The following is a 14,144-nucleotide window of genomic DNA, read 5'->3' as shown; positions in this document are numbered from 1 at the left end:
TCACATATCTAACTAGAAATATTCTCCATATAGATGATTTCGTGGAAGGCTAGCTTGAAACCATTAATACTTGAAGAAAGATTGTACTGGCAGTGCCACACTAATTTGTTTATGAAATGCGTAGCCACATAGACAAAAATGAAAACATTATATAATCACTTTTTTTTAGTGAAAGGACATTCTGTTTTACATGTATCTGTACATCATATGCAAAATAGTAAGAAGAACTGCTTAAGAGCTTAAAAGTATTTAAAATTACTCTCTACACTTTCTCTCTTTAAAGTTTAAATTGCACTTTAAGTAAGACCATTCTAATTTAGGAATTTGGAACTAGAACTTTCACTGAAGAATGGATGAATCAATTTTTAATCAGCTCCACTAAGTTCATATTGTGCTGTAATTAAAAAGTAAAATTAATGGAGACAATTTAAAATTCATTAACATTCAGCAAAAAAAATTTCAATATAATCACAAGCAAAATTACCATTTTGTTTGTTTGCCAAGTTGTGCGACACTGCATTTGGAAAAAAACACTTTGCTGGCTAATATGTTAGAAGATCATAAATAAGTCTTTGCATACCCTCTTCCTGCAATGTTGACGAACCAGCGTTAGCATTAAAGTGCTTCCATAATTTTAATTCATGAAAGTAAAAAATGTACGTGAGTATGTTTTGCATAAAACTGAATTGTTTTGACACTGTGTGATCTTGTGTTTGCTTCATTGTCATGGGATTACTATAAATATACATAATATATACCTTTAGATAGTCATGCCTGTGAAAAGATTAGAAAGTTCAGTCCTGAAGTGTAGTACTGACGGTTTGTTATTACAGCTCTTGAGCTGTAATAATATAAGACAATATATTTCATAATTTGCTATTTTTGCCATTATACAATGGATAGAGTTAACAGTGGAACATGTGAAACTCCTGTTATGTCCTCTGTGCTAGAGAAGACTTTGTTCAGGCAACTCAGACTTTAGCTGTACTTTATTAGTTTAGTGTTAATAAGTTAGAAGGTTATCAGAAGCTAAGATATGAAACATTAGCAAGGTTTCTACCTACTTTTCCTTTTTGATTTAAAGAACCCCATAGGGGTAAATGCATGTGATATGACTTCTCTAAGGTCTATGTGAATGGACTGTTTTCTAGGGAAAGTGATGCTAAGCAAAAGGACTAGACATTTTATTATTCTTGGATAATGTCAGTTAGGTCAGATTTAATACATGTCTATAAAAAATCCAAAAGGTAAGTCTTCCTTTTCTCTGCTTTCATGATTAACTCAGACTTTTTAGGTTTGCTGGTGCCTGCTCTTCCATAAGTTCATGTTCTCTTTTGGTTTGAACTTTTAACATCTTTTTCACTAATAAGGTGAGAAACTTTCTCAAAGTTCTTTAGTATTCGGTACTTTTTGACCTTTTAACCATTTCTAAGTCTAGTCAATGCTAAAGGAAGCCAGAATGAAACAGGAAGCTAACATCGTAATTTGTGCTTTACTTTTTGATTGACTGTGTTAAGTCAATATAGATTTTTAAGTTAATAAAATTTTATCTGTTCAGTAGGTACATAAATAATTTTCCATTATACTGAAAATTCAAAGTGGGTTTTAGCAGCTTTTAAACAGAGAATGGTACTGATTCAGCTTACACTGATACTGATGTGCGTACAGAAATCAGTTGGAGTGGGATGTTTGAAGTCTCAGGGAATGTGAAAATTGAAAGTGTAACCAGGGTGTTTAGTGCTTAGTATTTTGAATGCATTGTCAGCCATAGCACATGTTCCAAACATGCTGAAAGCTCTCCTAAGATAGTGTCTCTATAAGATGTATCATGTGTTGACATCTACATGTCCTATATGTAGCTCTGGTTGGAAGTGGAAAAGACTGTCCAGTTTACAAATTCTAATATTTCCCATGGGAAGCACAGTCAGGGCAGTTTATTTCAGCTGTAAGTTTATGAGGACGCAACAGTATCACACTGAACCTGTGATACCAACGTAATAGGGAAATTGAAAGGTGTAACCCTATGGTGTTCAACATAAATCTTCCTTTAATTTGTTCTGTCAGCTCTCTTTTGTACCTTGAAAGGATTCTCTCTCCCACTCTGGATTATTAGTCTCTGTAGCTGTGCTCTTCACTTGGATTCTCATTATCTGCTCGAATTTGGATGCAACAAGTCTGCTTAGATTAAGGCAGTTCTTTATGAACACAAGGGTAAACCCTATCTTGAATGAACGAATGATCCCCTTACAATAAGCATTCAAGACAACAAAGCAATTGGAAGGACATATTAATAAAATGAGTCATTGAGAATGTAATGAACTGCAAAGTCATGGTGCCTTAGAAGCTGAATTTCCCAAATTCATGTTTGGTAATTAGAGAATAAGTCCCTTCTTCTGTTATTATTACCACATGGCATTTCTGATCTCACTAGATTTTTTCATAGTGCTTATATTTCCTGAGTAATGCTCAAAACTCATACCAGATTAGCACTGCCAGCTAATCTATTAAGTACTGCCTTTTGTTCTTGGTAACATTTGTCTCAGCAGGATAATGAATAACCAAAATAATTAGCTCATACTTTTGACTTTGCCAGTAAACCCAGCATGATATCTACCCCATTCAGAGGGAATATGCATAAAAATGAATGAACTTGACTTAATGGGAGGAAAGAGCAACTGCAACCTGGTATGGTCAGCTTTCCTGACCATATGAGCTGCATAGCAAAATAAGTATTTCTGGGAATGGTTCACAGGAGAGGTTACTGTGGCTCCCCAGCCCTCTAGTGCAGGATATGGCCTGGCTGAAGGCACGGCTGGGCTCCCCAGGATGGTGCAGTGCTGCAGGTCTCAGTACTCTGTGTGATTGGGGTTTTGGAGCTACAGCAGCCCCTCACACACAGTACTATGTGAATTAGGAGTGAGAACAATTAACTTCTACCTAAGTGTAGCAACAATTTTTTCCTAACATTAGATAACTATTGTGGCTTGAAGGAAGAAGACAAGAGATGATTCAAGGAGACAAACCACTAAGTGAATAAAAAAAATGGAGGGGGGGAAGATGATCTTTCCAAAAAGTCTGTAACCCTGTACACACAAGTACAGAACAGGGATCTGTCTCTGAAGCATCTGGAATTGGAAAGATATACTGCACTAGATATATTAGATGGTGATGTGTAAGGAGTAATTTCAATGTTAAAGAAATATCTAAAGAAAAAGCAGGAAAAAACCCCAAACCCGAGGCTGTTTTATTAGAAGTTTTTCCTTACGACCCTGCATTCTGGAGTAGATCACTCAAAGAATCTGATATAAATGAAGTACAAGATGAAGTATTGTTGAGCAGGAATCTACGATAAGATTAATACTTCAGAATGGGAGGTAAGTTAGGATTAATTCTTAGAAATTGTCGTAAATGCCTGGATGAATTAGCAAATTCCAAATGACTCATTTTGTGGAAGTGAATGACAAGAAAAATTCAAAAATTTCAAGATCCCCGGTTTCTTTCTTTTCAGTATGGCATTCTTCTTGTAGTAATATCCTCCTGTGTTATATTTAAGGTAGTATTATATACATATTTTGGAACAAATCTAAAGAAAGCCAATTAACTGAGGGATTAATTAGCAGTTAGTGCTAGGGATGAGAGACTTTAGACATGATAAGAGACTTTTAAGTTCTAGTTTCATAGGTAAATCTATGCCTGCATGCAGTATCACTTTCGCAGCAAACGAGCCTATTACTCTCTGTGCACCTGGAACAATTTCTAGTTGTTTATATTATTCATCCATGAATTTCAAATTACCTGAAAAAGCTATAAAGCTTGCTCTGAAAAGACCTGGTTTCTTCCTACAGTTCCCTATTTAGCTGTTTGGGGAATTATTCTTTTGTTGCATCCATCCCTTCAAGGACATTCTTTGAGGAATCTGTGTACCAAAAAATGAAAGCTGTCATGGAGGATTGCTGAGAAGAAACACAGGCAGACGTTTTGCAGCATGAGATCTGGGAAGCAAATGCAGGTGAACAGGCAGGCATTATTGTGCTCCATGCAGATGGCTCCTTCAGGGAGAGCTGTTTTCCTGGGATATGATTGATAATTCCATGTATGAATTAATTAATTCAGTGGGCAATGAGACTATTTCCCATTTGTGCAGTAGTAGAACGGGTCACTTCTCGAACCACCAGATTAGTGGACTATTGGCTGCCTCTGAAATAGTGCTCTAAAACCTTTTTGATCTGAAAAGATGTGCTTATTATTTATGCTTCTCAGCCAGCATATCCATCACTGGTGCCAATGTATTCATGCTTTATTTCATTCACTACTGCTCCTGCCTATTTAATTCACTATGGCTCCTGCTATATATTCCTTCTGTCCACGATTTCTTGCCTGATCACTGAGGGATGGGCTGGTGACCAAACATCTGTGTACATATCTCTTAAAAGCCATTGGCTCAGGTGTGGCAGAAATCAACGTTATTAATATGCACAGTGAGTCACACTACAGTTTGTATGTATAGGACCTGAAAAAAAAAACCTCACAGGCAAAATAGTATCTTGGACAAAGTGCAGATGAGTGGCTACGGTCTTGGGTCTTGTCAATATTAACAGGTAACAGGTTTGTGTAACAACTGTTACAGAAGCAGAGCATAATGAGAACAGCTAAACTGGAAATAACCTCTTTGAAAAGGTGTTGAAAGACATAGTGGTGGCCAAAATCAAGACAACATATCACTAGGCAACAACACTGTGTTAAATGGTGCTTCTGACATAATCCTGGTGCTGAAGAGGTTATGTTGGGAGGTTCTCCATACTTTTCACATAAACTTGAGAATTTTTGTAATGGTATTCTTGTCCTGAAGCTGAGAAGAAAGAGAGCAGTGTAACTGCATCAGTGGGTGATGGATGGATAGCTATAAAGACCAGAGCCTTCAGCCCATACACTCAGATGCTTTGTAGTACTGGTGGCTGAAAAATGTGGGAGTGCCAAGTTTTCAGCAGGTGTTTTCAGCAGTTTTCACCTACTTCTTTTACCCACCATCAGGCATACATGTATCAAGAAATCTTTAGAAAAGCAGCAGGCAATATAATTCCTGAGCAGCAGATATGAGTTCTAATTGGAGACATATAATATGTGTACATCTGAATGCCAGCTTCCACAGAAATGTGCTCGGAGCATTGCAGAGGACAACAGCAAAACCTTCTGAGAATGTATGGAGAAATGAATGGGACCACCCAACTGCTGGGGAGGAGGATTTGTTTCTGTCAGCAGTGAAAAGTTCAAGTTATGTTTGGAAGGTGGCGGCTGTATGCATAGAAGTATCCATTCACCCTTTAATTTTCTTCACTTTCAGTATGGAAGGCAACAGTAAGCTCTTTAACAGGTCTTGGGGTTGGCTTTTGTTTTTGTTTTTTTTTTTTTGTTTGTTTGTTTTTTTTCACTAATATGTTTATGTTTAATACACAGAGTATATATTTCCAGTCAATATTTTCATGGCACACCATTGAAAAAACGTTGACTGCAGAGAAAACACACGTCTTTGTCTCTTCTTATGTTCTTTCCTTCCAAAGTACCTGCGAAAACCAGGACTCAATTGCTCTTTCTGGCACTGCACAGTGTCTCAGGTAGCTTTTCCATATGCAAATTCCCACCCAAAATCAAAGTATTGTGTGCTTTGTTCATGTTGGGTTGAAAAGCTCAGGAAGCCATGAAGAAGCATCCTCCCCTTGCTAGATGTATTCCCTTTATCTTTGCGGAATTCCAAATTATGTCAAAAAGCAAGGTTTTTCTTTCTCTTTTCAGTAGTTTTTGTTTTTTTTTTTTTTTCTTTTTCATTATTGCTGTTAGCATACTAGGCAGAGGGAGTAATTTGGCAGGATAGCATCTTTTTTCTAACCTCAGTACCATGTTCCTTTTTCCAACTTAATAGCAGAAGAATCACTTTCTCTGCTTGACAGCTGTAACTAACTAAGGTGTCATTACTTTTATCTGTGGATATTCAGTCAAGGTACAAGTATTACTACAGACTAAATTTGGGTTTACTTAAGTTTTGGAGGCATTAGGAGTTTTTTTTTAATGTGCGTGTTTGTTTTTCCCTGCGAAAGAAGTCCTTCAAAATAGAGGAGACAATGCACTAACTCAAAAATGATTAGTCAAAATGCCTATTGACCAGCTTCTCCTTCATGGATAAAACTCTTAAACAGCGATGCTAATGTGTTATTAGTGCACAGCTGACTTCTCTCAAATCTATTCTTTCAGCACACTGTCATGTGGTTTTTCTAGTCATGTGGCACTTTTCTAGTTTCCTCTCTCCCCCCAACTCAGGAGTCACAAATGTGCCTTCATTAATTCATCTTAATTTCTGCAGTATTCCTGAGTTTATGATTAGTGTGATTGTTAGAAATTGTAATACTTCTGGCAGAAGTTTTTAATACTTTTCCCCTTAATATCTACAGTTGGCTTTTATCAGAGACAATGTACTCAGGAAGATGTGTCTTTGGACTGATCAGGTATGGCAGTTCTTTTATATTACTTTCTCAAACTTGAAGAATAATTCAGGTTCTGGGGTTTTTTAAGTTGCTTTCCAAATGAACATACTTTCCTTTTGTCTTTCTGTTTCCTAGAAATAAAGCCAAAATCATGTTCATGTTTGAAAAAATATTCTTCTTTCTTGTTATCCATTCGAGGGAAGGGTTTTGTAATTCAAATGGCATGTACCTGTAGACCAGCTGATCCTCTCCTTCTTTGGCTGATGGCAAACCTTTGAGCACCAAACATCATAAACTGTGACAATAATTTCTAAGGTTGTTATTCGGCTAATTACCAATGGCAAGCTATATAGTAATTTCAATATATTATTTTTTAAAGTTCTTTTAATAACAATTTATATTTCGTTTATGTTTTATAGATATCTATATTTTTTAAACTGGTGAATATATTTTTTATCTTCTGTAATTCTCTGTGACTACAAACACATTGTAAAAAGTAAGGTTGATGTAGCATAAAAGATGCAAAATTTGCTTAGAGGTATTGTGAAGCGTGAAAACAAGAATGTCCAATAGAAAACTATTTAATACCTATGAAACACATTTATACTTGATAAGTAGAAAATAATTGTTTCCTCAGTGAGTCACTCTTCTTCACAAGTATGCGGGTGCCAGAAGTTTCACAGTTACAATGTGAAATCCAGAAGCCTTCAAACCATTTGCTACAAAAGAGGAAATTCTGCACCTCAGTTTTTTCCAGTGTAGTTATCAGTAGCACACCATTCAGTTATCATGGGCATTATATAAAATGATTACTTTCTCAGAACTATTTTGAGTACAGATTCAATAAGTTCTCTGGAAAGAAAAGACACATTTTAAAAATTGAATTGTTCAATTTTGTGAATGAGAAGGAAGCCTTGGGGAGTAAAAATACCTGCTTTCAAAGATCTAGTCTCAAATCTACTCGTACAGCTTAGTCTAACCCCTAGTGAAGTCAACAGGAATTCTCTGATTGAGACTTAGGAAGAATTAGATACAACAGTACACAACAGTGTGCATCTCTCAACTAAGTGTTTCTGCAAAAGAGGTAGATAGTGTGGATAAAAAGTAGAATAGGTACTATAGAGGGAAGGCAATGAGGTGCTAAAGAACAAAATGTCATATGACGAAATACCAAAACAACTGCAAAATTTCAGACATATGTTGCAGGTCACTGCATCCTGTCTGTTCCCTTTAGGCTGCCTGGGCTTGACTTCGTCATCTATACCATTTCACTTAGTGGCAAGTGGCATTAGGCATCTTGTATCTTGGTCATTTTTTCATATTGACAATAGCTGAGCAATGTTTTCTTAAGGGTTGGTAGGAGATTTAGAAGTTGAGGCGAGCACAAGATGACTACCTGTCCTTACAGCAGGTATGGGTACTCTCCACAGCACATACTGCGTAACCCCTAAGGGACATCGTAGACATTACATATTGTGGATGGAAAGGACCTCAGACACAGCCTAAACAATGTGTTAACCAAGAGGTACAGAGAATTTTATATAAATTCTGTGTGTTGGCCAAGTGATTTGAGTGACCTGCATGTTGCCCAGTTTACCTGTATGAGTAGGCCTCAGGCTAATCCTGCCTATGTTGAACAGCAGCTTCTAATTAGACATAAAAATTAAATGGTTATATTTTCTGACATTCCTAGGCAAGACAATTAACTCACATCCCTGAGTGGGACTCTATGGAAAACCAGACTATATGCCCTATTTTCTAATTGTTGATCTGAGTGACAGGTAAGATAAAGGTCTGAACTTGCTTGCTCTTATTTCTTACATTGTAATGAAACTGAAAATGCAGATGTTTTCAGTTTTCATCCTTGAAGTTTAAACTAACAGGTCAATAACTTGAACTTCCTCCATCTCCTTTTTCTCTGTTATCACTTAGTCACTTTGAAGACAATCAATTCTTGTAGTAGAAACCCTAGTCTTAGTGTGATGACTGGCACTGAAAAATTTCTTAGGAAAATAATATTACTGAGCTAAATGGTCAACTTGTATTTCTCTTATCCTTTACACAGGCAAATGCTTGCTGACCCACTTAATCTGGCCTTGTATCAGGGAAAACCATGCTCAGTAAAGACAAAGTTGGTTTACATTCCTGGGTACATGTCAGCTTTTTACAATTCTGTCTCCACGAGAGGCTTCCTTTAGAGATGTTTTGAAATAAGTTGCTACTAAAATGGGGTCTAGCTTTGCCTTCAGAAAAGTTGCAGCTTTTAAAATGAAAACTATTGGATCATAAATGTTTAGGACATGAAAGGAAGTTGACACAAAAAGTGTTTTGTGCATTAGAAGTCTAAACCTTTGCAAGCATTTAGTGGAAATTTTTACACACTTTCTTGATTATAATATATGAAAACTCATGCTTTTTAATATATTTGCTGGGACAAAACACTTCTTTAATTAGGATTTTAAGATATAATGCTACACATTTGAGGTTATTAAAAAAAATTCTGGCAAATATTGATCGACTAGAAAATTGAGATAAATGATGTCACCTTTAATGAGTGCATTCCAAAATGTAAAGAAATAGCCATACAATTGATTCAGTCAAGCTTTTCCAATATAATGGTGTTTTTAAAAAGATTTGAGGGCCTAAAATTGACATAGTTGTAATTAAAATTCTGCATGCTGATCTACTGTGGCATGCACACATCTCTCTTATTAAGTCTGCTCTACCAAAAAGCTGAAGAAATACACTCTAAAATGTATTTTTAAAAAAACCTAAGTATATTTATTCCAAGTAGGGATATCAGCACTCAGACAGTTCCTGCAGTGACTGTGACTGGAGTCAGCAAATTAAAGAAAGTACCTAAATTTTTAATTGTTTAATTTGTCAGCCTACTGAAGTGATCATTCACCTGTATGTTTGGTTTTTTCTGTTGCATTTATAAAGCTCTGATTGATGTGGTATAAAATTATATTCTGGAAAATATGGTATCTGAAAAAAAAAATAGTGCTTATAGTTTGATTACATTTCTTTATGTAATCGTTTTACAACTTTCTACCCTCTTATCTCATTCCCTGGTTTGCAGAAACATAGTTTCTGCTCTGTCCCCTTTCATTTCACATTTTCTCTACTATATCTGTTTTCTTATACAGCATAAGTAATCATTTTGATCTACAGTCATCTAACTTAGTTTATATTAGGAATTAATACAATATACCACAGGCTGTCTTTTCACTAGGCAGAACAAAAAAGGAGACTGGCTTCAGCTCCTAATAAATTATTCTTTTTTGGGGGAAATAAAAAGTGCAGTTCACTGAAATTCCATTAAAATCTTAGATATCCATTAAAAGTGCAAGTGTAATATGTTTAAATGCAGAATAGAAGACAAACTGGGCATATGAAAAATGAATGAGCACTTAGAAAAATGATTGTGCTTATTTCAAAAACTCTGAAGATTAGTCTGGAAGAACTCCAAATGTTGTGATCACAACCTCCTCTTAATTTTCAATACTGTGGCCTGTCATGGTCATGAACTTCAAATGGGGAAACTCACTTTTATGATGACACCATTGTAGCCTGAGTATTGCATTGCCATAGATTCTTCTGCATGGTGGTCTTTGTTCCAGTTTTGCCATTTCAGTGTTACCTCTAACTTGCTCTATGTATGTCTGTACTATATATACTATTTTAGTATAATTTTTAAGCTTTAAAGATTATTTTTAGCTGAAAAAAAATCTGAATTATCAGTTCTACATGTTTCCCTGTTTGAAAGCATCAGACCGGTTACTTTTATTTCTCTGCATTCATTTATAGTTTTTTCGCCTTATAATAGATTATGTAATAACTAGCCAAAACTCTCTAGGATGTACTGGTAAGACTTCAGCTTGCCCTTCCATATGGCAATAAATTTGTTCGTTTACAACTGGAATCTTAGTCTTTCATTCAACGTGGAGCTTTTAATATTCTAAGCTATTAATTTAAACAATAACCAGACTGCTAGTCTCTTTCTGAGTCCCTTACAGCTGCTCAGGAAATTTTTGATGACTCTGAGAGAGGAAAATGAAGGGACAAAATGCTGATCAGTTGGGCAGGAATTTGTCTGAAAAGGCAATGAAGAAAAAGATTTGTTTTGTTTTGTTTTGTCTTGTTTTAATTTTGATAGATTTAGTCCAAAAGTATCGAACAAATTTCTTTCTGTCAATCCTGTCAATGACAAGTGTCTGCAAATTACTGTAATTTGGCAGTCGTCATGTCTTCAGGAGTTTTTACAGGATATGTATAATGCAATAAGCTATTCAACATTCATTCGTATAATTTTAAGTTGCAAGATGAAATGCTCTATTTGTCAAAAGAAAGGCTCATCTCTAGTGGTAAAGTAGAAAAGAAGACCAACATTTCTAGGCCCAGATTCATCCCATGCTGACACAGAGGTCTAAAACAGTTCAGATGAATCATGACCACTAGAGCACATGAATTCCTTGTGGTATCTTTCAGTATCAGATTGCATACAACTAAATTTAGATGTCTAAATGTAAGAAAGCAACTAAAATGCCTTGCCATGTCTTCAGCCTTCCTCTCCTTTGCTCCAGAGTGGCAGCAATCTGCTACTGGGCCATATAAATTGTGTTTTCCATCCCTGCTGCCCTAGTACCAGTTCAGAGTTGTAAGAATGAAAGGCTCAAGGCACCACAGCAGCCTTCCCAACGTGCACGTCTCCTACTCAGGGATAAGCCACTGCCAGCTTGGTACGACCCTGCGCTGAGGCATAAACCTCGTGCTTATCCCACAGCACGCACACTTTATTCCCTGTACAGATATTGAATGTGAAGGAAGGTTGACAGGAAGGACAGTGGTTGGCCATGTCACAGTGAGCAGCAGTTGGGCGGCGGCCATGTCACAGCAGGTGGTGGCACCAGAGCAGGTATACAGAGGGCTTTGGGGCAGGGGCAGGTGAAGTGAGTGTAGAGGATGAGAGGGGAGGACAGGAGGGAAAGGGATGCCACCTCCCTTCAGGGGCTGGGCCTGGGCCCTGCTCTAGCCCTACTGAGCTGCAGGGCTGTCGACCCCGTGTCTCCTGGCCATAAGGACCTGTGGGGATCAACAGCCTTTGCCTGTGGCTACACTCACCTCATCCTGCTTCCCCAGGGTCATCTTCAGGAGATACTCCGGTGCTGCTGGAGCCATGGGTTTTGGGAGTGCTTACCATTGACCTGCATTGTGTCCACCATGAAGCAGAAGGTGCCGGACATGAGAGAGGCTGGTGAGAAAGAGCAAAGTACCCACACAGCTGCCTGGCGGGAAGCGAGGAGCCCCAGCGAGAAGGGGGGTAAGTGGAGTAGAAAGGAGAGGGGGAGGCGAGGGCAGGGCCTGGACTCTCCTCATCCATTACTGCCTGAGCTTCCCCCAGAGCTGTGGCCGTGGACAGGCCACTTCTCTGCTACTAGTTGTACACCGAATAATGTGAAATGTTCAAAATCTGTTTAAAGAAAATAATCAGCTTTATCAATGCACAAGAACAGAAAATAATGAAATAATCTCCTTCTTTGTTCTGGAGACAAAATTTGGTTTTTATACAGGACCTTGTTATTTCTACGTGACATTTTAATCAAACATGCTAAAGTTGGAAATGGAAAGATTTCAAATAATCATGTTTAATTACTTAAGCATCATTTAATCAAAATAATCTTCAATGGTAGTAATTACATTGTCAGTCCTTTTCTCACACATACTTAGATATATTAATATCAACCTTGATTACTATACTTATTGAAAACTACATTCTAATTTTCTATTTTAAATCAGCAGTAAACCTCAGGTAAATTCAGAAGCATCTTTAATCCTTTATATTTACGGTTATATCTTCAGTAAATGTTATAAACAACCATAAACCTTCTAGCTTCATAAATCAATTCAGTGTTTCAACGTATTGTTGATGATTTAATGACCAGTAATTGGTCAATACATTAATGTATATGCATTAATCTCTCATACATACTATCTTTTCAGTTAAAGTTTTTAAACCCAACTAAGTCAATGTGTAAGTCTTCAAGGGGTTTGAGACTCCTTTTAAAAGTTGGGTTCATGATGAGCTTATAATAAATACTACCTTTTATCTATAATTCAGCTAATATTTAGATCTGCTAACGATTTATAATACATTAAATTTTATGAATTGGCTCTCTCCAATTACGCCTGCATTGCAGCTGCTGAAACAGTGCTATCTGAACAGCTTGAAATGGGTATTGGAAGCCAGCAAGATGCTGGAAGCATGGTGGTTTGTTTGGGTTAATATAATCTGTTAAGAAGCATGATAAATTAGTCCATGTGGAGTTTTGTGCTATCACAGTTTGACTGCTTTGGGAACCTGAGCTAGTGTGTTTTAAGTTATCCTTGGCTGGTGAGATGCAGAGTTAATATATCTCTGTAATTCCAGGTCTGGAATAATTCCTCAAGAATGAGCAGAGCTGTTTAGATATAAAGACGAAATAAACAGTGGTAGTGAGGAACCCATTCAGTTCAGTCTTAAGGAAGATTGTTGAAACAACTCTCAGACAGCACAGCTGAACACTGTCTTCAAAACAGAAGCAATGTTTGGGTCATGACACTTCCTACATCTCCTAGCTTTGATCCCACTCTGAGCTCTACATCTGGAGTTTGCATGACTTCCAAGGTTCTGAGACCTTCAAGAAAAGGGTAGCACAGACACGAAATTGAATTTTGATTTTGATCATGCTGACACAAATCATTATTAAGATGGCATAGTGATACCAGTTATTGTTTAAAGTTCAGGCTCCTGACAAACAGAACTTGATTTTATATTTTTTCAACGTGGAAAAACAGTGCAAGCAGGGACTAGGCAGAATTACAGGGTGATGTATACAGGAGTGTTAGTCCCTTTTTAATCTTATTCTGGAGTGCACATACAAGATAGATTGCCATGTTCACATCCAGTTTTGAAACATAAGACTTAGATTTAAGGTCAAAAGAAAATAGCACAGCTGAGGCTTTATCCCCTCTTGATTCAAAATGAATCCCAAAACTTTGCTAGAGAAAACTGGAGTTTGGACTTGAAGCATTATTTGTTATTCAACAATACATTCCTTAAGCATGTAAAATTGAAAGCTGTATTTAACTGCATCATCTCGGGTAATGTATTTATTTGTCACTGATGCTGCATTAGACACCTAACAGATATGATCAGCAAGGGAGATAGGACTAATTGGAAATTTAAAGTCCTGGCTATTTCTCTGCAGATAAAAATAATAATAAACACTGACTTTCTCTCAGATATCACATAGTATAAGTTTGTAAAGGTTGTGGCTACTAGTGGAAAAATTGACCCAAAGTATCTGTATTAGTGTCAAAGTTAACTCTCACTGCAGTAAAATAGAACACTGACAGACTACTGATGTCAACAAAATGACCTTCTATGAAAATAGAGTCCAAACAACTTGTATTCTTATTTTCTAAAATTGCAGATATATCTGGTGTGTCATTCTGTGACCTGAAAGTTTCCTCAGAACCTTCCAGAACACAGGCTGCTTCACTGCACTGACTCTTATTTGATTTGTTCTGTCTCCAGTGCACATGTGAAGTGGTTTCCTGATCAACAGTCAGGCCTTCCACTCCATGGAGGATAATTAGTCTGAAGTTTTCACACACAAATCTGAT

At 36.9% G+C, this 14,144-nt stretch overlaps 1 long non-coding RNA gene across 1 annotated transcript in view; it reads left to right on the top strand.

The window, feature by feature from the left end:
* The first annotated feature begins 11,625 nt into the window (after nucleotides 1–11,625).
* LOC116964934 overlaps nucleotides 11,626–14,144 on the top strand; it is a 99,998-nt gene continuing 97,479 nt past the window's right edge. The window contains exon 1 of the long non-coding RNA XR_004409039.2: nucleotides 11,626–11,799. This is a non-coding gene — a long non-coding RNA (uncharacterized LOC116964934). The remainder of the gene's footprint in view (nucleotides 11,800–14,144) is intronic.

Source organism: Tyto alba, unplaced genomic scaffold (assembly GCF_018691265.1).
Source record: "Tyto alba isolate M040663 unplaced genomic scaffold, T.alba_DEE_v4.0 Super-Scaffold_17, whole genome shotgun sequence".
In the NCBI taxonomy this organism is placed as follows: Eukaryota; Metazoa; Chordata; class Aves; order Strigiformes; family Tytonidae; genus Tyto; species Tyto alba.
Note: the sequence above shows the minus strand (reverse complement) of the source record. Positions and strands in the feature narration are given on the sequence as shown.